This window comes from Sardina pilchardus, chromosome 16, assembly GCF_963854185.1.
Source record: "Sardina pilchardus chromosome 16, fSarPil1.1, whole genome shotgun sequence".
NCBI lineage: Eukaryota > Metazoa > Chordata > Actinopteri > Clupeiformes > Clupeidae > Sardina > Sardina pilchardus.
In genome coordinates, this window is record NC_085009.1 from 27,471,547 (window position 1) to 27,498,876 (window position 27,330).

At 39.7% G+C, this 27,330-nt stretch overlaps 1 long non-coding RNA gene across 1 annotated transcript; it reads right to left on the reverse strand.

The window, feature by feature from the left end:
* Window positions 1-218: 218 nt before the first annotated feature.
* Window positions 219-7,021, reverse strand: LOC134060045 (uncharacterized). Its single transcript, XR_009935125.1, has 4 exons — window positions 6,763-7,021; window positions 3,284-3,341; window positions 1,859-1,958; window positions 219-1,326 (listed from the first exon to the last, which is right to left on the reverse strand). It is a non-coding gene; the product is annotated as an uncharacterized LOC134060045 (long non-coding RNA).
* Between the last annotated feature and the right edge of the window lie 20,309 nt (window positions 7,022-27,330).

Genomic DNA, 27,330 nt, shown 5'->3' on the forward strand with positions numbered 1-27,330 from the left:
GGGAGTACTATAGTCTGTGAATATGTGAGGGTTGATGATTCCATTCCACACACATATTTTGTTATCCAAGGATGTTACATGCCAAATTGAATCAGTCTACAACACTACAGTATACTTAGAAATGCCAACCCAATGTGTACATGTCCATGAGTTGCAAATGATGCCAAAATGATGTAAAAAACGTAAAAACAACACAAGTCGGTAACAAGTATTTTTATTTCTGTAGACATCACAAAATATCACAATACAAAATTGGATTCAAGGAATTGTCAGATACAGAGATATCATTGTAAAATACATAGAGAACTGGCATTCAGCTTCTCAACTTGCCTGTGCAGAGGTGTACAGGATAAAGAAAGAAGGATTTAGAAATACATGTAATTTAACGATAGGGAAGGGTGGTCATTCTGTTTCAAGTCAGATAAAATCCAGGAAAACAGTTGTTGCACCGTCTCAGATTTTGCTCTTAACTACCTTTAAGTCCCAAAACCAAAACCTGTAAAATATTTTTGCTCAATTTTATAATTCCATACCCCTTTTAACCCTTGATTTTGTATCATTTACACTCTCAGAAATTCCTTATCTTGGAGGCCATCTTTAGGCATTGATATATTTAAAAAATATTGTTCCTAGCTTGTCCAAACTTGGTGGAAGATGAAAGACAGACATGTTCGCAGTATGACTGGACCATTGTTTGTAGTGCATACCCATTCATTTTATATGAGGCCCTAGATAAGGAACAAGGTGCAAAACTGGTGATATTATGGGCCTTGTAAACATATTTTTGTGTCAACATTATATATGGAGAGCTAAAATATTGGCACAACATTAATAACCCATAGTATGTAAATGTGTACAAAAAGAAGTTCATACCCTTAATGTCACTGGTTTTCGCACTTTTCCCCAAATCAAGGGCCTTGCAGAAAATGAGCCTGGCGAACAGGCGTTGGTTTTGGGAACCATCCTTGATATACAGTAGACATGATTTGAACAAAACCTGAGACATTGCAGCAACAATCTTTTCAGGTGGTAAACAGAGCAGTGTGTGTAAGTGCAGTATGGCAAGTCTATATAATGTAGTTTAAAGAGTTATGTGTGATCGGGATGCAGATGGCTTCAGGAAAGAAACTCCTTCTCAGTCTGTTCTAGCCATGTGGGAACAGAGACGTCTGCTTGACCTCAGTGGTTTAAACAGTCCATGGTCAGGGTGTGAAATGTCTTTTGAAATATTTTGGGCCTCTGTACTCTTCTGGTATAGATGTCCTGCAGGGTAGGGAGAGGTGCTCTGATGGTACCTTTTGGCAGTAAATGTCAAGTGTCAAGTGTCTGTAAAAGAGAAAATGCATATATTACAATTGACCCTGTCCATGAATATAATCAATGCAAACTACTCAGTTTTGTGTGACAAATAAAAGCAAACCCACACTAGCAGCCTACAAGTCAGGTGCAATAGTTAAGCAGGGTTTAGACCAAAGATTCGCGACGAGCCAAGCTGAGCCGAGCGGTGAAGTTCTAAAACCTTGCAACTGCAACTAAACATGTTGAATGCTTTGAGACGGCTTGCAACAGCTTGCAACTCCATGCAACCTCTAATTCACACCGCTGCAACTCTTCTTTGGTGTGAATTGGGCTTTAGAAGTAATGCAGATGTGTACTTTGTTCTGTTTTCAAAGAAACTTGCTTTTAAAATATTCTAATAAAGAGGACTATTTTAAGTAACTGTAATAATCATGATTACTTTCTGGAGTAATGCATTAAATAGCACATATGACAAACAAATTAGAGCATGCTCAATAACATACCCTACAGCCCTCACTATGGAACAAAAAAATTACATTCAAAACACACAAACACTTACACCAGGTTGAGGGCAGTAGCCACGGCTACCAGACATCATCAAGTAGAAGGTAGTGCAATCAGTACAGACCGACTTCACCCTGGACAGTTGATGGAGCCCACTACATAAACACATGAAAGCAGGGGATAAACTAAACAGCTACAGACACAAATACATGCACGCATAATATAATGCTATATGCGATTCTACGTGTATGAGTGTATGTATGTGTGTCTCTACCAGTGGGGTATACTACGAATCTCGCTGAACATAACCTGGATCGACAAATACAAAAGTCGCAATCAGAGATGAGTGGTATCACAAAGCTCACTGATGGGTTGAATTTATCAAACCTGTGGGGTGTCCTACGAAGCTCGATTAGTGGCTTAGCGAGGTATGTTGCGCTCAAAGCCAGGGTATGCTGTCATACGAAAGTGGATTTGTTTTAGTGTCGCTGTATCAACATGGTATCTTATGCTCGCAACCAAACCTGGTCGGGAGCAGGTTATGTGCTAACTTATAACTCAAATCGTGAAAAATCACCGCTCTCTGACTAATCCTACTGACTACTGACCAATCAATTATCTTGAAAAACGAAGTCATCTCACTGGATCTACTGGAGCAGCTCCGCCTCTTCAAACATTTTGAAACTCGAAACCGCTTTTAACTATGTTGCGCATGCAGATATATCACTACCATGGACATGCATACCATACAATATCTGATGACCATCGATTTTTTGATGTTATAGGTTAGACACTAAAAAAGACCACCCTAGATTTCGCTACCGCTCATAAATGCGGAAGTAATCGTTTTTAAACCTAGGCTGTCTTGTGCGTCTCCACGTTTCCCGATTGGTCAAAATCACCCCAACCACGAGAACGCGCACAGATCTGAGCTGAAAGCCTAGTTTGACAAATTTATCACATACCCGCTGTCGTAGGATCACTTAACTTAATTCCCGAGTTAAGGCTTTGTGCAGCCTCGATATGTCTAGATAACCTAGATTTGTCTAACTTGCTTCGTAGGATACCCCACAGGTTGTCCGCACCAGTTGTCCGTTGTCCGGGGCATTTAGCGACAGTTCAATCACCTTTACAACATGGAGAATCCACGAGCGAGAGCTGTATATTTTGCCCATTTCGAACAAGTCATGATAATGAACTCCTATGAGGAGTAAAACAGTCAGATCACAGTGCGGGGAAATACCACTGTGATAAATAAGAATGGGGAACAGTGCTGTCAAAAAATAGCCCATGCGGTGAATGCGTGCTAAGTGTAAATATTTTGCAGAATTGTATATAAACTATGACCAGGTTTAGTTGTGAGCATAAGATACCATGGTGATATCGCGATGCTAAAACAGAGCCACTTTCGTGTCACAGCATATCCTGGCTTTGAGCGCAACATAACTTGTTAACCTCGCTAATAAGTGAGTGAACTTACTTGCGGGCTTGGAACTTCTTCCGTATGAATCAGGGCAGCAGTCCTCACAGCACACTGCCTGCAAACAGAGGGAAACAAAACACACAGAACATGAAAAGACCGTCACTGAAGCACTACTACAGCAACGATCACACAACAACAACAACGATCACACAACAACAATCACACAACAACAACGATCACACAACAACAACAATCACACAACAACAACAACAACAACAATCACACAACAACAACAACAACAACAACAATCACAAAACAACAACAACGATCACACAACAACAATGATGACAAACAACTATCACACAACCAAACTATCACACAACAACGATCACACAACAACAATGATGACAAACAACTATCACACAACCAAACAACTATCACACAACAACAACAACAACAATGATCACACGATCACACAACAACAACAACAACAATCACACAACAACAACAATCACACAACAACAATCACACAACAACAACAACAACAACAACGATCACACAACAATCGCACAACAACAACAACAACAATAATCACACAACAACAACAATCACAAAAAACAACAACAACAACAATCACACAACAACAAGGATCACACAACAACAATCACACAACCAAACAACTATCACACAACAACAACAACAACAACAACAATCACACATCACTCAACAACAACAATCACACAATCACAATCACACAACAACAACAAACGATCACACATCAACAACAATCACACAACGATCACACAACAACAACAATCACACTGATCACACAACAACAATAATCACACAACAACAACAATCAAACAACTATCACACAACCAAACAACTATCACACAACAACAACAACAACAACAACAACAATCACACAATCACACAACAACAACACGATCACACAACAACAGTGATCACACAACAACAACAATCACACAACAATCACACAATCAACAACAACAATCACACAACAACAAGGATCACACAACAACAACAACAACGATCACATAACAGCAACAATGATGACACAACAACGATCACACAACAACAACAACGATCACAGAACAACAACAATCACACAACAACAACAACAACGATCACACAACAACAACAACAATGATCACACAAAAACAACGATCACACAACAACAACAAATATCCCCATCCAAGAGCATTTATATGCCTACAGTTAGTGTTCTTTTTCAAAAACAGTCTACAACAACCATCAGCCCACCAAAACAACACACAACAACGTTACTACCAGCGCACACAACAACAACACATACACCACAGAACAACAACAACAACAACAGACAACAACAGCAGAGGGGTTTCACAAAAGCAGAATTAAGACATCCAAGATAAGTGATAAAGCGAATAGCGTTGTCTGGTCATCCTTGCGCAACTCGTTTCACTAACGCCAATCCAACTATGTCAAGCCAGGGGCCCGTTGCACAAAAGCAGAATTAAGATATCCGGGATAAGTTACTGAGCTGCGATCACTGAATCCAAAACAAGAGCATACCGGCTTAATTGGTTGCACAAAGACCAATCCAGGATAAGCAGACACGGATTCATCAAGCCAGGTGTAAGTTATCCGGTATGTGTGCGCGTTCTCGTTTCTCCCCCAAATAACTCACGGTTGGAATAAAAAAGACGCGAAAAATAGCGTCTTGCACACAAAGTGAATAACCGCTTTTGATATAGACTAACAACGAGGTAAAGTTTTACTTTTTTGGATGGGGGATCATGATTATTTCTGTTACTTAGCGGGAGTAGGTGTGGCAGATCAACTGAATGTAAATTTACGTATGCACCCACGTGTGTGAGAGCTTCCTTGTCTCGGCACGCAACGTCATTAGGAAGTGCTTTGCCACCGCAAAGATGCACAAAGTATCTTAATTTGTCTTAAAAGCCGAATTAGTTCAAAACACCTTCGAAAAATGTCCCCTCCACTTCCAATCAACTACTACAGCAGCCTATTCATCAAACATCTGTCAAAAAAGAAGCAAACACTGAGTAGGCTATGTTATTAATTATAAGGCCACCATAATTTAAATGACATCCATATGGTATTAGGCAGACATTCTGCTGTGTTTTGCGAGTAAATGCATGTTGCAAATAATATATAAATGGAATCTACAGCTCTTTAAAAAAAATCACGTGGAGGTCTCATTTGAATGACAGCTAGCTGAACCAATCAGATTATGTAATTACCATTAGAATCAACTTATCTTGGCTGTGAGCCTGGACAGGAGCAGGCTAGCTCCACAGAATAAATCGCCATGGTAACTTATACCATAACATATCCTGCTGCCCCCTATCCCACTTTTGTGCAACTGGATCACGGATAAATTGAGCCAGGATAACCAAGATATCCCAGGTTAATCCCTTATCCTAGTTTTGTGCAATAGGCCCCTGGGGCCTATTTCACAAAACCAGAGTAAGTAGATCCAAGATAAGTGACGACACACGCGGTTGACCAAGCCTGGTCAAAGTAAACATGCTAAATACGTTTCACTAATGCTGAGCGCAGATGAGTTGAGGCGGCTAGGTCAAGACAGGTCTAAGTTATTCGGTATGTGTGCGCGTTCTCGTTTCTCCCCCAAATAACTCACGGTGGGAATAAAAAAGACGCGAAAAATAGCGTCTTGCACACAAAGTGAACAACCGCTTTTGATATAGACTAACAACGAGGTAAAGTTGTACTTTTTTGGATGGGAATCATGAGTATTTCTGTTACATAGCGGGAGTAGGTGTGGCAGATCAACTGAATGCAAATTTACGTATGCACCCACGTGTGAGAGCTTCCTTGTCTCAGCACGCAACGTCATTAAGAAAGCTCTTTGCCACCGCAAAGATGCACAAAGTATGTCCTATATTATCTTAATTTGTCTTAAAGGCCGAATTAGTTGAAAACACCTTCGAAAAATGTCCCCTCCACTTCCAACCAACTAGGCTACTACAGTAGGCTATTCATCAAACGTCCGTCAAAAAAGAAGCAAACAACGAGTATTATAAGGCCACCATAATTTAAATGACACCCATATGGTATAGGCAGCCATTCTGCTGTGTTTTGCGAGTAAATACAAGTAGCAAATAATATATAAATGGAATACAGCTCTTTGAAAAAATCGCATGGAGGTCTGATTTGACTGACAGCTAGCAGAACCAATCAGATAATGTAATTACCATTAGAATTAACTTAGCTTGGCTGTTAGCCTGGTCGGGAGCAGGCTAGCTTCCAAGTATAAATTCCCATGGTAACTTATATGTGATCTCTTCTGTGAAACCAAGTCAAGGCTATGTTCATCCAGGATAACCCAGTAAGCCTGTCTAAATCCCCTATCTTGGTTTTGTGAAATACCCCCCTGGTGTAAGTTTTGATATCAACAAAGTAAAGTTTTTCTTTTTTGAATGGGGGATCATGACTATTTTCTAAATACGGTATGACAGTAAAAGTAATGTAAAAGTGATGTAAAATACCTGCCAATTGCCGTTGCAGTAGACCATGATATGACGATATGCTCCATAACACAACTGTTAATGGAAGCAAGGACTGAGGTGTCAACGCCAGCATGCTTCAGCCTCTTCAGGAAGTAGACAAATGAGTAGCCAAACAAGGACAAACAAAGGCCTTGTTTACATGCTGGCGGTCTTGTAGTTTTACACCACTCTCCTTTCTGTGAGTGTACTGTTGGAGTCATATAATGAAATGCAAGCCATACTTCAGGATATCAGGAGCAAGGATCTGTGAAAACATGATGAAATTAAAACAAAAAAAGACAAAGATATGTCTAGAAAACATTGCACCTGTCAATTTTATCAATGCAATTCATAGACATTTAGTATAGGTGAGAAAAGAGTAAAACTGTCATTCAAATACTAGAATAGGCTTCTCAACTCCACAACTTCCAGTGTAAACACTGTTTTGGAGGAGTAGCTCTTATGCAGGAAAATACATAGCACATTGGACACTAAAAACTGCATTGTAGCCTATACTGCAAAAATGCTATATTTTGGAGATGGGAATGATGTTGTCCTGCTTTTTTTCCAGAAAAACGTTAGCCTATAACAACATTTTTGGTCACATAAATTACCCAGACTAGATCACAATACAGCTTATTACATGAAACTGACCAGCTTAATTTAATGTCAAAGACCATGTCAACTAATGGAAAAGTAGGATTATATCGCCATCGCACTCATTTCGATCATTTAACCATAAAGTGTCGTGAACAATGATTTATTTGGCTAATTATCATGTATGCCCACGCCTTTTACACTCAAGACATTGTTGTAATAAGAAATTGCACTAAATTCGCGTGATTCTAGTCGTTTTACAGCATGAACAAGGAGCTTTGGTCGGTCAGGAGACAAGTATGCCTTTATTTCTTCGAAACAACAACAATATCATTATTATTTACTACATTTACATCGTTTAACAACTTACCCCACATGGCTCGTTCTCGCTTCCGTTTTCTTGTGGTTGCGTGTGTCACATGACAGCAATCAGCTGGAGCGAATGAATGACGAATTTTGCCACTAGACATGTGCAATCGATCAAAATGTCATTGTTGGCACATCAAGATTGACAGGTGTACAGGAATTACATAAATAAAGGTTTATTATTGATTAAATGAAACATGCAAATAAATGTCGGATGGGCTTACCCCACCCTGGCATTCAACCGTTCACTAACATTAAAAGGTTTCGAGAGAAAGCTTTGTTGGACACATGAAAATCCCTAAAACGTTCTAGCATTTTGCCTGGCGTAAATGGACACGCTGTTTCCCTATACATTGGAAGTAAATGGGCGCTTAAGAGCGTGACATTGTACGCCAAAAGCATGAAATGCGTCAAATAACACGCCAATTTAAGAAACCGGCGTGTCATTTTACTCCTTTTGTGGTGAGATCAGGCTGCTCAACTAAATTGTGTTCCGTTCTGATGGTTAGTAGCCTAAATGTTGTTTGAAAATAGCCTTTGAATCATTTAAATGCCTCACTGAAATTACCAAGTTAAGATAACATCACCCGTCACTGGACTGGGAAATAATAAAAACCGATCCCCCTCAAAACCGACCGCTCGGCTACTTTAGTAAACGGCTTTACGAATTAACGTGTACTGTGTTTTCGTACACATATGTACTACATACGTTTTGAGATCAGGCTGCAACAAAACACACCGTTTCATTCACGACATCATACTAAAAAGTCATTCTGAATATACAAATGTTCAAGTGTAATGAATTGCTCATTATCCTTTTTGTCTTGCAGTTACTTAGGTCCACCACAAGATGGTAATGTTGCCACTTCCATAGGATCAAACTCCCCTTCATGCAGAGCAGAGCAAACCCCTGTGTTCTCCAGATAACCAGAAGTGGCCTCTGATGGAGCATCTTGCTCCCCCTTAAAGGCAAACTACGCAACGTTTTTCAGTTAATCAATTGTTCCATACCCTTATATATGATTAAATGAGTCATTACCGGTCGAACAATGTTTTTTACGGCCGCCCTAGTGGTCTGTAGCGGTAGAACCACGCTTGCAATTTCAGGAGCCCTCGGGCACGCACCCATGGTCCACTCCAGGAAGTGTCATGTAAAGTCTCATGAAAAGGCACGGCAGACTGACTGATAGAGGAGTTTTGTAAAATATACACGCTAAAGCTGTAAGGAAAGCTCTGCAGAGATGAAATCGCCAATCCTGTGCTGTATGTTCACTAATTCGGTTAAATTGGGTTAAATGCAGAGAACTGAATTTCCCTCACAGGATCAAAAAAGGATATATTCTATTATATTATTTATTCTATTATATGCAGCGGGACTCTTGTCTCTTAGCGTAACTCCCACCGTCACTCTGTAGACTAGCAGGACTCTTGTCTTTTAGCGTAACTCCCACCGTCACTCTGTAGACTAGCGGGACTCTTGTCTCTTAGCGTAACTCCCACCGTCACTCTGTATATTATGCAGCGGGATTCTTGTCTCTTAGCGTAACTCGCACTCTCACTCTGTAGACTATGCAGCGGGACTCTTGTCTCTTAGCGTAACTCTCACTCTCACTCTGTAGACTATGCAGCGGGACTCTTGTCTCTTAGCGTAGCTCTCACTCTCACTCTGTAGACTATGCAGCGGGACTCTTGTCTCTTAGCGTACCTCTCACTCTGTATATTATGCAGCGGGACTCTTGTCTCTTAGCGTAACTCGCACTCTCACTCTGTAGACTATGCAGCGGGACTCTTGTCTCTTAGCGTAACTCTCACTCTCACTCTGTAGACTATGCAGCGGGACTCTTGTCTCTTAGCGTAGCTCTCACTCTCACTCTGTAGACTATGCAGCGGGACTCTTGTCTCTTAGCGTACCTCTCACTCTGTATATTATGCAGCGGGACTCTTGTCTCTTAGCGTAACTCGCACTCTCACTCTGTAGACTATGCAGCGGGACTCTTGTCTCTTAGCGTAACTCCCACCGTCACTCTGTAGACTAGCGGGACTCTTGTCTTTTAGCGTAACTCCCACCGTCACTCTGTAGACTAGCGGGACTCTTGTCTCTTAGCGTAACTCCCACCGTCACTCTGTAGACTATGCAGCGGGACTCTTGTCTCTTAGCGTAACTCGCACTCTCACTCTGTAGACTATGCAGCGGGACTCTTGTCTCTTAGCGTAACTCTCACTCTCACTCTGTAGACTATGCAGCGGGACTCTTGTCTCTTAGCGTAGCTCTCACTCTCACTCTGTAGACTATGCAGCGGGACTCTTGTCTCTTAGCGTACCTCTCACTCTGTATATTATGCAGCGGGACTCTTGTCTCTTAGCGTAACTCGCACTCTCACTCTGTAGACTATGCAGCGGGACTCTTGTCTCTTAGCGTAACTCGCACTCTCACTCTGTAGACTATGCAGCGGGACTCTTGTCTCTTAGCGTAACTCTCACTCTCACTCTGTAGACTATGCAGCGGGACTCTTGTCTCTTAGCGTAACTCTCACTCTCACTCTGTAGACTATGCAGCGGGACTCTTGTCTCTTAGCGTACCTCTCACTCTGTAGACTATGCAGCGGGACTCTTGTCTCTTAGCGTAACTCTCACTCTCACTCTGTAGACTATGCAGCGGGACTCTTGTCTCTTAGCGTACCTCTCACTCTGTAGACTATGCAGCGGGACTCTTGTCTCTCAGTTAGACACAATCCAGCTCCTGCAGCCACAGCACCCGACAGCTGACCATGTGTGAGCGTTTAGTTTGTGACAGAACCAAATACACGCTGTTTAGATTGTAGTTTAAACAATTCTATTGTATTTACAGAGAGAGGAACCTATGGATGAGCCAGATGAAGACCCTGATGAAGACAGCCTGTCTGCTGTCACAGATGTGCCAGAGGTGAATGTAAATAAATCATGCATCCTTCCACAGATGTGCCAGAGGTGAATGTAAATAAATCATGCATCCTTCCACAGATGTGCCAGAGGTGAATGTAAATAAATCATGCATCCTTCCACAGATGTGCCAGAGGTGAATGTAAATAAATCATGCATCCTTCCACAGGCACTTCCTGGGATGAGCACATGGGGCAGATCGTGCACACAGTATTATCCAATCAGAGAGGCGCAAACGAGGCTGGAGTCAGTGGATTAATCAAAAGTGAGCCGTAAGGGCAGGCAAAATGGGAATGATGATGAGAACCGTTTAGACTCTAAGCCCTGAATGTTTTTAAGAGTCATTGCACGAGAAAACCAGGCAAAACCAGCAGGAGGTAGGAAGATGGGGGTAGGCCAAATCGGCTCATACTTTGTATATGTGATAAGTATGTGGAACTATGAATAGCCATATACTTAAAACCCTCAAACTCTTTTTTGTTGTGGAGTTCTGGGGCCCCCTCTCAGAGAACCTCAAAAATCCAACAATTCATGGCTGAAAATGACTGAAATTGCCATTTCTACCCTGATTATCCTGATAAAGATATGAACATGAGCTTTATGTTTCCATAGAGCTTAGGTAGAATAGTTTTAAAGACCAAAAGGTGCACTAGGGGGTTATCTGCACCACTGAAAGCAGAATTTTCATCCCTCTAAAATTGGTCATTTTTAGGAGGCATTATCTCACATTCGCAGTGGCTTTGGTGGATGGTTTTACTGTTGCTGGACAGAGGAACATCTTCTGATTCAAAAACAATTGTCGTCTAATTGGGCCACACATAATGTGCGCCGTGCCAGGAGGGTCTTTACGGGGGTTTTTCGGGTTTTGGAGTATAATAAACCAGGTAATAATATCTCACTATAGGGTAATTTATGGTACATTTTTGTGTCACTGTATGACAAATTGTTAAAGAAAGCTTTAATTAACTAGAAAAGCACTCAAAGAGTGCAGACCTCTGCATGCATTGTTGTTCTTGGTTGTCATACATTTGAAACTAGACTATTCAGATCGCCACCGAGTGGCCATACCATGCCATTACATCGCAAACATCTGGCATTACATCTGTTTGTGATGTAATGCCATGCACTACCAGCACAAAACCCCTGAATTTCGGCACTTAAAATCCCCTGAATTTGGTACTGAAAATTTTCAGTAGGACATTGCCCATTTTCAGTGGAAAAGTGCACAGTTTGAGCATTTTTCAGTAGAAATTCAGTAGAATTTTCCCCTTAATTTGGCGGTTTTACCCATGAATTTAATTAAGGGGTAATTTAAGAATCTAAAACCCCTGAAAACACACCTTCATTTAATGAATTAAGGGGTGATTTAAGGGCCCTGAACTTAATTAAGGGGTGTTTTAATACTTTTCTAAGGACTTCATACCCCTTAAAAACTTCTTATGTCAGACCTTAATTGGAGGAATTCAGGGGTAATTTAAGACCCCTGAACGTAATTAAGGGACATTTTAAGAATGTTTTAAGGTCCTTATATCCCTTAACCCCCCCTTATATTGGACCTTAAAATGGACTAATTCAGGGGGTATTTAATGTCCCTGAATTCATTAAGGGGTGGATTAAGGAGTTTTTAAGGCCCCTACACCCTTTAAAAACCACTTATGTCAGACCTGAATTTTGATCAATTAAGGGGTGATTTAAGACCTCTGAACCTGATTAAGGGGTGGTTTAAGACTCTTTTCAGGCATTTATACCCCTTAAAACCTCCTGATATCAACCTTACCTTTGATGAATTAAGAGGCTATTTAAGGCCCCTGAACTTAATTAAGGGGTGGTTTAAGGAGTTTTTAAGGCCCCTACACCCTTTAAAAACCACTTATGTCAGACCTGAATTTAGATCAATTAAGGGGTGATTTAAGACCTCTGAACCTGATTAAGGGGTGGTTTAAGACTCTTTTCAGGCATTTATACCCCTTAAAACCTCCTGATATCAACCTTACCTTTGATGAATTAAGAGGCTATTTAAGGCCCCTGAACTTAATTAAGGGGTGGTTTAAGGAGTTTTTAAGGCCCCTACACCCTTTAAAAACCACTTATGTCAGACCTGAATTTAGATAAATTAAGGGGTGATTTAAGACCCCTGAACCTGATTAAGGGGTGGTTTAAGACTCTTTCAGGCATATATACCCCTTAAAACCTCCTGATATCAACCTTACCTTCGATGAATTAAGAGGCTTTTTAAGGCCCCTGAACTTAATTAAGGGGAGGTTTAAGGAGATTTTAAGGCCCCTACACCCTTTAAAAACCACTTACGTCAGACCTGAATTTAGATAAATTAAGGGGTGATTTCAGACCCTTGAATCTGATTAAGGGGTGGTTTAAGACTCTTTTGAGGCATTTATACCCCTTAAAACCTCCTGACATCAACCTTAACTTTGATGAATTAAGAGGTTTTTAAGGCCCCTGAACCTAATTAAGGGGTGGTTTAAGACTTTGTTAAGGCCTTTATTCCCCTTAAAAACACTTAAGTCAGACCTGAACTTAAACACATTTCACTTTTTTTTGTTGAGCAGTTCCAACCTGACAGTGGAGAACTCAAATATTCAAGTTCAACTAAATCAAAAACAAAAGAATCAACAAATGCTTCCACCTTGAAATATCTGTTAACACCAAATAATTTAAGTATTGTAAGCAAGGATGGCTTTACTCAAAATTAATCTAACATATGTTTTATTATGTTTCAAACAGATACTACTCCTTTCAGTGCTCCTTTAAGGTCAATACAAGTCAAATTAATATTATCAAGTCAAATTAAAAAAACATTCCAAAAGTCTGTGCAAGACCTAAATCTTCCTGTGTGTGTGTGTGTGGGGGGGTGTTGGCAGGGACTTCACAGCAGCAACGCTGTCCTGTATGACTGCAAGGATTAATCTTCTTCCACATCTGTGTGAAACCAAAGGAAACATCAATGAATTTGAGAGAAATATATTTAAGCACACTTCCCCTACTGTGGTTACACATCATATCAATCTGCTAATCATCTTGATGCATTGTAGAAAGACACAAATATTACACAACACAACATGCACAACATTTTACCTAACAGTATGTAGGGATGTAATGATTACCAGTGTAAAGCATGATAATGATTACCACGGTAAAGCATGATAAAAAAAAATGTTGATAACAATTACCGTTTTCATTTCTAATATCATTCCCAGCTTCACCCGAGGCTGTTCCTGACAGGCCTGGTAGGCCACAATGAAACAAAACTGGTAGTCTACTGATTCTGTTGTCCAATTGATGAATTTAACCACGATTTCGATACACCTGCTTTTAAAAGACATAACATCTTTACCGAAAATGTGCGCTGTATCATGTAGCCACTCTGCGTCTTTTTATGTGCACATTTAAAACCAACAAAACCATTCAAAATGTTATCAGGAAAATATTGTTAAGTTTTATTTTGAGCACTTACTGGGTCTTGCTCATTGGATCCAAATAATAGCAAACTCCAAGTCATGGTAGGTAAGTTAAGCTATAAGCACATAGCCAAACATGACCAAGGAAAAAGTGAACGAGACAACACACAATGGCCCAATCCCAATGTGAGCCCTGAGGACTAATGACTAAAGACTCACAGACTTAACTGATCTCGGGTGCTAAGTGAGTGAGTGTGTGAGGCCACATGGGCTCAGATAGGTTTTTGGGAAATGGAAATGAACATTGTTATTCTTGAACGTTTATGTTATCTAATGACAGAAAACATAATGAAAACATCCTTGGACTACGCATGACTGTTTTGCTCATAGCCTAAAACCGTGAGAATGAAAGCTAATTACTTTCATTCACGCTGCTAAAGGCTGGCTTGCATTTTACGATTTTGGTCTGTTTTAACAGTTGGCGACTTAATTTCCAAAATCGGGCGGAAATCGTGGGAGCGCGCTCCCGTCAACTAAATAGTTCAGTGGAAGGTGCCAATCTTAGCATGCAAACGAGTGTTTGACACCTGAATCTCGACGATTGATCCTGTTTCTGTAATTTGGCTGCATTAGAACGTTCTCTGTATGGCTTTAACATTGCTCGCTACGGGCATGGTCTATTCTGTCCTTAAAACACCTCTAAACGTTAGTTTTTTAAAAATGTGCAACTCGCAGAGTGGTTACTGGTCTTCAACGATCTTCTATAAGATAAGCAAGTTTAGCAGTGAGTTTTAAGGACAGAATAGACCATGCCCGTAGCGAGCAATGTTAAAGCCATATTACAGAGAACATTCTAACGCAGCCAAATTGCAGAAACAGGATCAATCGACAAGATTTAGGTGTCAAACACTTCTTTGCATGGTAGGCAATACAGAAAACGGGCTTAAAGTGTAAAATACTACACTATTCATTTAAACAAACCAAAGCTTGTATTTCGGTTAAAGAACCGAACCAGATTTTCATCAAATCTACATACTCATCACAACTAAAAAATGGAAGGTTAATTTATCAAATGTTATTTTGAAGTATTAAATCGCTCTACATATGTCATTTGGTATAGGCTAATTGATACGACTGGCTAGCCTATGAGCTATGCACAGACACATTTTATAGACATCGGTCGCGCCCAATAAACTGGTCTGAGCATTGGTAAACCATACCTTAAATACGTTTGGTTCTCTGACCAAGCTAGCCAAGCTAGTTAAGAGTTAAGAGATTTGTGTTCAATATGTCAAGAAAGCACTGATAGGCAAAAAAATATAGGCAAAACCTTATTGCTTTAAGCGGGATACATATTCACAGCAGTGGCAGTCTCTGCTCAACCCAATGGCTTGTAATGTTTCTATTTCATATTTTGAATTAATAAACTTTATATATTTTGTTAACAATTTATTGTATGTTAGGATCTGCATAATTACGTATAGCTAAAAATATTCAGTAATTTGAATACTTCATCTTGATTACACTTGTCTTTAATGATATTACAGGGGTGGTGTGTAGGTCGAATTGAATGCCTGTCACTTTAAGAATTACATGAACGTAATTAGGTTTAATTTGGTTTTAGGAAAATAGTCATGCATAGTTCAAGGATATATGCTTTCATTAAATAAAAGGAATGTTCAAAAAACTAACAAGGTAAAGAAAATATTTCTGGTGTCATAGAAAATATGAGTGTCTTGCAATGTTAACTTCTATGATTTAGTTAGGTTACCGTGGCATGGCATTGTGTGTTGTCCAGTTCACTTTTTCCTTGGTCATGTTTAATTGGCTGCTATAGCTTAACTTACTCTACCATGACTTGGAGTTTGGTATATCTGTTATTTGTGTCCAATGAGTGACAGCCAGTGTTCAAAATAAAACGTTATGATATTCTCCTGATAACATTAGTGGAATGGATTTAATGTGAATGTACATAAAAAGATACAGAGTGGCTATATGATACAGCGCACGTTTGCAGTGAAAATGTTCCACCTTTTAAAAGCAGGTGTAGCCTAATCTGAATCGTGGTTAAATCCATAAATTAGAAAACAGAATCAGTAGGGTACCAGTTTGGTTTAGTAGCCTACCAGGCCTATGTCAAAAGCAGGCTCGGATGAAGCTGGGAGGAATCACACACGGTTTCCACATTTGAAATGAACACGGTAATATTTATCGTCAACATTTTTATCATGGTTTACCGTTACACCGGTAATCGTTACATCTCTAAGGGGAAGGCTGTAGAGGAGAGGGGGAAGAAAGGACATGAGGAGAGAAGCATGAAGTAGAAAAGAGAACTACAGGAACAGGATTGGAGAAACAGAAACTAGAGCACACAAATAACAGTGGCAAAGAATCTACAGAGAATGGCATTAATGACAATTACCAGGCATTTCCTGAAAGGACATGTAGACTCTTCCCTGAAGAAAAGCGGCAGTCCTTCCAAGGCTATTCCTCTCCTATGTGCTATGATATCTGCCACCTGTACATACATGGAGATACAGAAAGAATGACAATATTTGACACAATTTCCAATTGTTTTGTAATTTAGTTATAGATTGTACAGGTTACAGGAAATGTCCCATGGGATGGTCACTATGCTATCAGCAGGAAAAAGAAAAGAACATTACAACATAGACTAAATAGCAGACCAACTTACTGCTAACGCATCACAAAGCCATTTTTACTCTTAACTTTACACATGATGCAGTTTACAGTGTACATGCTTCATGAGACACAAAACAGTACACAGTTCTGGGTTCTGTTCTATTGGTGCCGATGAAACGGCAGTATGTCTAGAGGAGAAAAATGAGGCATACATTGACAAGTGCAACCTGACTTGAGATGCATGATGATGACTCGATGATGCATTAGGGCTGCTTTGCGTCCTCTGGAAAACGTGCAGCTTGTGTAGGGGAAGAGGGATCATTAACATACTGGAGGCCATTGCCCATTAGGAATGGGCAAATTTACATTTGCAACAGGCTAAAACATAAATGTGCTCTTCCAAATATAAAAGACACAAGGTGTTGAATACGTTTGAGACTGCATTGTCCTTAAAAGTGTAATTTTGGTGTCAACTTGTGTTGAATTGGGAGAAAACACTTGTTGAGTTGTTAAATTATGCTGGTTTGATTTGCTTACTGAAAACACTGAAAGTATATGAATTTTGTAAAGATGTGCAGATAAACTGTTCAAATGTCCCTGTTCTACTGCCAGTGCACTTTACCATGACCAGATATTTCCTTTAAGCTTATAAAAAATGTACAGAAAATACATAGATAGACAAATATCAACAAATTGATATACAGACACGCAGAGAAATAGATGAGAGATACTTGCCTCATTGAGAAACAGAGCAGGCCATCTTTGTCCAATTTCTCTGATAAGGGGCTCAACCTCCACAACCTCTTGATGGAAGAGAGAAAAGGTGGACTGCATCAATTGTTGAATGATGGTGGTATCACTTTTTTTCTGGATTCCTTAATCACCTGCAATATTTAATCAAGTATTACAATCTGAGTTTCAACTTGTTGAACCTAGGACTGAGACAAGAGGACAACTTTTATTTCTGAAATCAAGTAAAATGATGTAACACTTAAAATATCATTGTTGCATTCGGGTATTGTCACAAATATAGCCCATCAACTGTTGTTCCTCTGTTCAAATAGCAAGTTCAACTGCAGAGCTGAACACTGTCCCAGAAGGAAGTATTCCAAATGCTTCAGTAGTAATCAACAAGTTGTTCCTCAAGCATCATGTAACCTGCGTCAATTGGCGCGGTGCAGGGGCACTACACAGGCTTGATGCCGTCAACACGCAACACCACAGAGTGGCAGTTGTCACTGACTAGCATGACCATATATGGCTCTATAGACGTCTAATAACGTTCAACACAACACAACGCGACGCTAGCATACAAAGCTACAGAAACTCTTTCGTTGCATGAGTAAAAGTTTTAAGAACATGCATGTTTTTCAGCATTGGGGAAACAGTCAATGACAAAATATTATATCTTACCACAACATATCAAGCTAGTATTGCCATTAGTTGAGTTTTAACGAGCGCTAGTTATATAGCTAAGTGTGGCTAGTTGTTAACGGAATCTGGCTAGTCAACTGATTAGTTCTTAATCACAATTCATCAACACGACACGAAATTTCCAAGACTAACATTTAAAACAATGAAAAGACTGACTAGTTTGCTTAAATGTTTTACTTACGTGTAAGTATGCAGTCGTTCGTTTTCGAGAGAGAGAGGTAGTTTCAAATGTTCATAATTTCCATGAAGTCTGCCGACGAATCGAGTGGTGGTGCACGCACGTGAAATCCGGAATCCCGTAGATAAATAAACTGCGCATGCGCCAACTTGATGTGTCTTCCAATGAACTTCAGGATTTTTGTACTGATAAAGTTAATTAAATATCTAAGTAGAGTCAATAGAAATGTACAAGTTTGCATCATGAAATTACAAAAAAGTTACTGACAAGCCAGAACACTTCCAATATAATTTTGGAATAATTGTTGTGGACAAATAATGGCTATGATATTTGGTCACATCAAGAGAACTTTGCATGACAGAAATACTCAGCATTTCAAGAGAAGAATTTGCTGCCTATGTAACTCCTGCTAGGGAGTTGCGTGGTCATCGCAGGTCCTGTGCACAGTTGCAAAGACTCCACCCTGTATCAGAAAGTTTGTGAGAACAATGTTGAAGGATCATTAAGGGAAGTCATGATGGAGTTGTTTGCTCCAGCAGGACATGGTCCATAGCACTGCTCATAATCTGCAAAGGAATTCATGCAGAGACACAATTGCAGTGCTCTAATGGCCATTATCAGATCATTGAACATTTTTGGAATGATTCGAGGTGGACTGGTGATGCTCAGCAGCCAGCAAACCTGACTGAACTAGATACATTTTCGATTGAAGAATGGTCCAAAATACCTGCAGCCAGAATTCAGGGACTTACTTACTGTACACAAAAGATCTTGGGAGCAGGGGAAGTAATGCACAGGGAGCAAGCACAAAACTAACCACAAGTAACATGCAACCAATTGACAATCAACAATGAGAGAAGAAGGGTTTAAATATAAGAGGTAACAAGCAGGGTAACTGGAACAAGTGGGTGGACTGATGGGACACAGGTGAACAGAGGCGGGGGAAACAGGCACATAGGCCTAGACCTCTGAAGTTCGCCTATACAAAAAAGCTATCTTTGCCCAAGGTGATCTTTCTTGAGATGCTTTCAATGGAAAAACAACATGGGGTTTTTCAATTATTGCACCTGTTAAACTCTCGGATGATGACATTGGAAATGCAGGCGTTTTTCGCTACTCAGTTTTGTCCACTGCAGTCTAGTGGATACTGATCTTCGGTAGGTGAAGACGGCACTTTAATCTTTGCTACCCCAAAGCTAACTTACAACGCAACTTGCCAATAAGGTATAGGCTAACATATACCAAAATAAAGTAGCTACTTCAAAAGCTCTCCAAATTATAAAATAAAATCATATTTTTTCTTAAGCAAAATCAAGGCAAAATCAAGGGGTTTCACGTGACAAGGAATTTTAAGGTAAAATTCAGCACCTAATTGGAAACAAATGGTTGGCCAACCAAATCTATTCTTAATTACCTACTTAATATGAAAACCCTTCAATTAGCCCCTGAGAATATAGTCAAATACTTAAATTGTCCTTAATTACCCCCTTAATATCACAAAATAAACAACCCCTGAAATACCACTTTAATATGTAACCAAGGGTATACTTAAATTTTCCTTAATTACCCCCTTAATCTCACTGAATAAACAAGCCCCTGAATTATCACATTAAAATATAGCCTAATTGTGCTGGAATTCTCCTTAACCAACCCCTTAATAGCTAAACAAGAGAAAACCCCTGCATTGACAAATTAAATGCAGAATTTACACCTGAAAATGGCCTTTCAAGGTAACATTCAGTAGGCCTACCTAATTTGGACACAAAGTCTTGGCCAACTAAAATTATTCTTAATTACCTACTTGATATGAAAACCCTTAAATTAGCCCCTGAGAATATAATTAAGGGTATACTTAAATTGTCCTTAATTACCCCCTTAATATCACAAAAGAAGCAACCACTGAAGAACCACCTTAAAATATAATCAAGGGTATACTTAAATTATCCTTAATTACCCCCTTAAAATATCACAAAAGAAACAACTACTGAAGAACCACCTTAAAATGTAATCAAGGGTGTTCTTAAATTATCCTTAATTACCCCCTTAAAATATCACAAAAGAAACAACTACTGAAGAACCACCTTAAAATGTAATCAAGGGTATACTTAAATGATCCTTATTTACCCCCTTAATATCACAAAAGAAACAACTACTGAAGAACCACCTTAAAATGTAATCAACGTGTTCTTAAATTATCCTTAATTACCCCCTTAAAATATCACAAAAGAAACAACTACTGAAGAACCACCTTAAAATGCAATCAAGGGTATACTTAAATGATCCTTATTTACCCCCTTAATATCACAAAAGAAACAACTACTGAAGAACCACCTTAAAATGTAATCAAGGGTGTTCTTAAATGATCCTTAATTACCCCCTTAAAATATCACAAAAGACACAACTACTGAAGAACCACCTTAAAATGTAATCAAGGGTATACTTAAATGATCCTTATTTACCCCCTTAATATCACAAAAGAAACAACTACTGAAGAACCACCTTAAAATATAATCAAGGGTGTTCTTAAATTATCCTTAATTACCCCCTTAAAATATCACAAAAGAAACAACTACTGAAGAACCACCTTAAAATGTAATCAAGGGTATACTTAAATTATCCTTATTTACCCCCTTAATATCACAAAAGAAACAACTACTGAAGAACCACCTTAAAATGTAATCAAGGGTGTTCTTAAATGATCCTTAATTACCCCCTTAAAATATCACAAAAGAAACAACTACTGAAGAACCACCTTAAAATGTAATCAAGGGTATACTTAAATGATCCTTATTTACCCCCTTAATATCACAAAAGAAACAACTACTGAAGAACCACCTTAAAATGTAATCAAGGGTGTTCTTAAATTATCCTTAATTATCCCCTTAAAATATCACAAAAGAAACAACTACTGAAGAACCACCTTAAAATGTAATCAAGGGTATACTTAAATTATCCTTAATTACCCACTTAATCTCACTGAATAGAACAAGCTCCTGAATTATCACATTAAAATATAATTAAGGGTGTGCTGGAGTTGTCCTTAGTCAACCCCTTCATAGCAAAACATAGAGAAAACCCCTGAATTATCACATTAAAACATGATTAAGGGTGTGCTGGAATTCTCCTTAACCAACCCCTTAATAGCAAAACATAGAGAAACCCCCTGAATTTACACATTAAATGCACAATTAAGGGGCATCATATTTACACCTGAAAATGGCTTTTTTAGGTCAAATTCAGTACCTAATTTGGCAATTAAGGTGCACTTAATGTAAATTCAGGGGAAATTACAGTGTTTTTAAGTACATTTTCAGTGGATTTTTGCTGGTAGTGATGGTATGGCCATGTGATGGCGATCTGAATATGGTTTATCATAGGCCAAAACACGACAAATCCTGCTAAAGACCCTCCTGGCACGGCACACATTATGTGTGGCCCAATTAGACGACAATTGTTTTTGAATCAGTAGATGTTCCTTTCTCCAGCAACAGTAAAACCATCCACCAAAGCCACTGCGAATACGAGATAATACTTCTTAAAAATGACCGAAATTTAGAGGGAGGAAAATTCTGCTTTCAGTGGTGTAGATAACCCCTCGGTGCACCTTTTGGTCTTTAAAACTATGCTACCTAGGCTCTATGGAAATATAAAGCTTATGTTCATATCTTTATCAGGATAATCAGGGTAGAAATGGCAATTTCAGTCATTTTCAGCCATGAATTGTTGGATTTTTGAGGGTCTCTGAGAGGGGTCCCAGAACTCCATAACAAAAAACAGCTGGAGGGTTTTAAGTATATGGCTGTTCATAGTTCCACATACTTATCACATATACAAAGTATGAGCCGATTTGGCCGACCCCCATCTTCCCACCTCTGCCTGGTTTTCTCATGCAATGACTCTTAACTGATATTGAGCCCCCCAAATATGGTGGTGGTGGTGGTGATGATGATGATGATGATGATGATGATGATAATGATGATAATGGTGATGATGATGGTGATGATGATGATAATGATGGGGATGGCATGCTTTAAAATTTTGGTCAGGATGTAGATTGGATGGATGCATACTGTTGTGAATGCAGCGTTCATCTGTGCAACACATATTTTTGCTTTTTCAATCTTGTAGAAATTTGTAACGCACAACTTTCAGACATTGTGTTGTGTGTAGATATGGTCAATTGTACTGGGAATTGAATCTAAATAATAGCAAATGTAGCAACACATTTGCCTAGTGAACTTCAACTGTAGCCTATGCTAGGCCAGGCCTATTTTGCTTTCATAGCTCCTCTCTCTGAGTCTAATGTCACATCATGTTACATTGTCAACATGGTATGAAGCAGAACATGGTGGTTCATATGTCTAATGCTTTTTGAAAACTCTAAAGGTTTTCATCTTCATAAAGCATGTCTGGCATCATCACATTTTTGTATAATTTTTTTTATTAATTTGCGTTACAGTAATTTCCTGCGTATTAGTTGCATTGTGGATAAGCCACATGACATGTCTTTTATGCAAGGTAAAATACACACAACCGAATGCCATATTACTGTAACTGCCCCCATGCGTTAACGTCATAGTTGAAGAATTTTGCTAAATCAAGGTACAAGCCACGGCTAATAGAGTTGGGAAATTACATCAGTAAGATACAGGACAGCGTCTATCAAAACATGACCTGCACGAAAGAGAAAATAAAAATGAATGGGTCTTTGTAACCATCGAGTCTGAAAATGCACTTCGGAATGCATCTCTGACCGTAGCACATTTGAATCCCAACTGACACCCACGCTAATATAACACATATTTGGGGAGGGCGGATGTGGAGGAGCTCTGGTCTAAGATGAAATTAGTGACGTTGACTCCCTCTGTAATGGTGATGCTGGGGATGACGTCCATGTTGAGTCGGTTGGGAACACTCTCTTTTTGGTCTTTTGGAAAACAGATTTCAAACGTGTCTCCATTGTGCTTGATGCTGACCTGTAGAGTAAGTGAAATGAAGGGTCATTAGGAAACTGATCTGATTTAAAAATAAAGAAATCAATAAAACACATTGTAAATTATATGAGAGTGGGTTCATTTAAACGTTGACTTACCTCAAAACTACCACCCTGTGTGTAGGCATTTGGATATATCAATTCCTGGCCCCAGTGGCCGTTGTTTCTGGTATTGAATATCACAACATCTTTTCCAAGACGCACATTGAAGTGCAATACATAATCTTCCCCTGACATCAGGTTAACTGAAAAACTTCAAAATGCAGGAAACAGCAACATTAGGTTACATTAGGCTACAGCATCCCAGAGGAACATTTCTTTTTTTCATGTCTTTATTGTTATTATTATTATTATTATTATTATTATTATTATTATTATAGGTTTATTTCAACATGCCATTGCATATTGATTAAACATTTGTTTTCTCAAAACCCCATGCTCTCATAGTAGCAGTCATATCCAGCCTGGTCCTACCAAACTCTCGAACATACTGTATGTCATATTGTACAGAGAGTCTGGCCACTTTCCGTTGCCAAGCGTTAACTTCCTTGAATGCAGGTACTCTGTTGAAGTTTGAGACTAATGGATCTGCAACGAAACAGCCGCCGAGGTGTCCCGTTATACACAATTGACCTATGGCTATGCCCTGCCCCCTCCACTCACTCGCACAAACATGTATCCCATGCACACCGATTGACCATTTAAAACTTGAAATGTCAAGAAAAAAACATAAACGAATGACAACTGACTAACTGCAATGCATTTCCATGGGCGTGGAAACAGAGAATGCTCGTGGCGTTTGGGGGCGTGGTTAGCCAGGTCTATTGGGAATTGGAAAGGCGGAGACAAAGATCTCCCTGATGTGCCAAGTTAATTCCGTATAATGGAACACCTTATTATCCTGCTTGTCTCTATGGCAACAGTCACACCCATAGACTGTATACAGTATAAAGTCTAATAATTTAGCACACACTTTTGTCCAAAGAGACTTACAGAATATGATATACTGTACAATAGAAGTTGGTAAGCCAATATAACCAAAATTGTACCAGTAACAATAATGTCATTACAAAACATTATTAGTAACACATATAAATAATAAAAATGCTTTAAAAACAATTCACCCTAATCATGTTTGCATCACAATCTTAGTTGCACGTATCTTGGTTAGGATATGTTTACTGAGTATCATAACAGTGTGTAGTGATTTCAGTACAGGAAAGTTGTTAAATTCATTGTGATGTTACAGTAAGTTCAGTTATACAACATGAAACAGGACACAACAGCAATGCGCAATTGGATTAGTCACAACACCCACCACCGGTTGTTCCTGTAATTGGTTAATTATATTGTATAGTTACCTGTCTGTATTAGATGTAAGGTCCCCTCTGACAATCAGTAGGTTGTCCTTTCTAAAGGCAACTCCGTGGCACTCAAAAGGCTGTGTACACAAAGATACAAATGTGTGAGGAAGCTGAACAAATGCACTTCACACAGTGGCATCCACAAGCAATGAGCCAAGCAGAGCCATGAAGACCAATGAAGTGCTCCAGTAGCCTAATGTGTCTAAAACAGCCTTTCTTACCATCCTGCTTGGTGTCTCTGCTCGGGGCTCCACAGAATTCTCCTAGAAGGAAATGTGTGTTTTGGGTGAAGTGTCTCTGCTTTATATACAGAAGGATGAGGGCAGGTCCCATGTGCTTCAGCTGTAGGACTGTGAAGGGAGGGTTGGGGTTGGGGGGGGGGGGGGGGGGGGGACAGGTACGGCAAATTAACTTGGTATTGTAAATGAGTGATAGATAACTGATTAGCGCAAGTGAAAGCTAAAAAAAAAAAACGTTCGACTTTCGAGCACTCATGTCACCCTCAGCGATACCTGCCTGCTGCGGGAACCTGCTGTTGTGTGGGAGTGAGTTCCAACAGGGCCTGTGGCTCTAACTGTTTGTGTAGGAGTGACAGCTCTCATTAAGCAGAAAGCAGCGAAACATTGCAAAGCGCTTGTGGCTAAACGGACAGGATCGTTTGCTTTAATGTTTGCCGTAGTATTGTTGATGGGTTTCAAAATGGGCCTCGCCCAGAACCTTTTGGTTTTGGAATTTGGAGATGTGCCTTTTGTGCCTGAAACATGATTTGAATGTAATACATACCGTTATGCGGATTAATCTACTGCTGCTGCTGTGTACCGATAGCAGTAGTTGTTTCAGTCTCCACAGCAGCAGTAGGCCATAGCAGGCATTCCTAAAAAGTGTAACTTAAGTTTGATTTAAGTGTGTGTTTGTGTGTGTGTGTGTGTGTGTGTGTGTCCCTCAATGTGGACATAATAAAAGAATTAATCATTGATTTCAGAGGACCCCTAGGCAGTCACACCCCACTGTCCTTAGTCCATAAACAACCTTACAGTGGAGACTGGTCAGGAGTCAGGACACAGGTGTACACATCCCAAACAGTCTGCTACAGCCCAACACTAAACACAGAAAAAAAGACCACAGAGACAGAGTACCCAAAAGAGGGGTAGTTTATTTTGTAACCCTCGCAAAAATGGTCAAAAAACAGCCAAAAAAGCCCAAAAGTGACGATCCCTCACGGGGAATGTTGGAGAAATAGACGAAAAAGTAATGGCGCTGGCTACGAGCCGGAGTCATGATCCTCGTCTTTTTGGTTAGAGAGAGAGACTGAGACAAGCAGCAGGTGACCTTAACACTTGGACATGCGGGGCCTTTTAAGGCACTTTGAGACAGTCAGCTATACCTTGAGATTTTTAAGTTTTTCATCTAACTAAAAACGTCTATGCAAAAGTGGCACATACGGTTATATTCTAGAGGTCCTCCACAATAATTATATGAGAGTAAAGTGGATGTAATTTAGTGCACTTTAGTGCAGGGGTCGGCAATTAAGTTTGGCATCGGGCCAGATATTTTCCGAGCCATTACATAGCGGGCCACAAGTTCACAACCAAAACAATGGCTAATTTAATTAATTAATATCGGAGGAGGTAAAAATGATAGGCGCTCTTGAAATGACAGAGCAAAGACATTCAAGCAGGCTGATGTAGGTTAAATTTGTCGACTGGTCATTGGGGGCGCTATTATATGCCTGTGTCTTTAAAAAAATAATGATAAAAAAACACCAGAAAAACATTTCCACGCGTTGCTGTTAGCTGTCAAAAAATGGCACTATGAAAAAATCTGAAGAGAAAAGTTAACAGCGAAAACAGGATCTTTAATGATGAATGGACAGAGAACTATGCCTTCATCCTCCCTAATTGTATTAATGCAAAGCCCACATGCCTGATCTGTAACAACTAGGCCTACTAACGAGGGTTTCTCTGCATGCAAAGAGTACAAGACGGCACCACGAAAGTAAGCATGCTAATTTAAAGGTTGCGTTCCTAAATAACACGCACGCTATTAATGTTTGAAACTCGTGTTTTACTTTTCACAGTTCTATGTGCGTAAATTGCCTGTTTGATGTCAGGCCTGTTTAAAAGAAGTCGTGTTTTAATTATCACCATAAGCCTATGTCCGTTGTTTGAATGACAACATGTGTTTTAGGGACTAGCTTGGAATTTGAGAACCAGCGCTGTCCACTGACTTCATTTGTTTTTGCATGTTGTGCGTTCACGCTGCACCTCGCTGCGTGCTTCTTCACTCGTATTCATATGAGACAAATATCTAAGCATTTAGATTGATTGATATTCTTCAGTTCTGGAAAGTTACGTTTCAAAATAAAGAGCATGTTTGAGACTGGCAGTCCGATTTTTATAAAGGTTTTTTTTTTTTTTTTTTTCATTCTCTGGTTCAAAAGATCTCACGGGCCAGATGTTTTTTGCTTGCCGGCCGCATCTGGCCCGCGGGCCGCCTATTGCCGACCACTGCTTTAGTGGATGCCAAGTGCACCTCATTATGAGCAGTTCACAGGGACCTCTCTTCCATTGCTCTGCGATATCCACCTACCATCCTGTCTGCGCAAAGCTACGAGTATTGTTAATGACACTACACACTCGTCCCATGGATTGTCCTCCC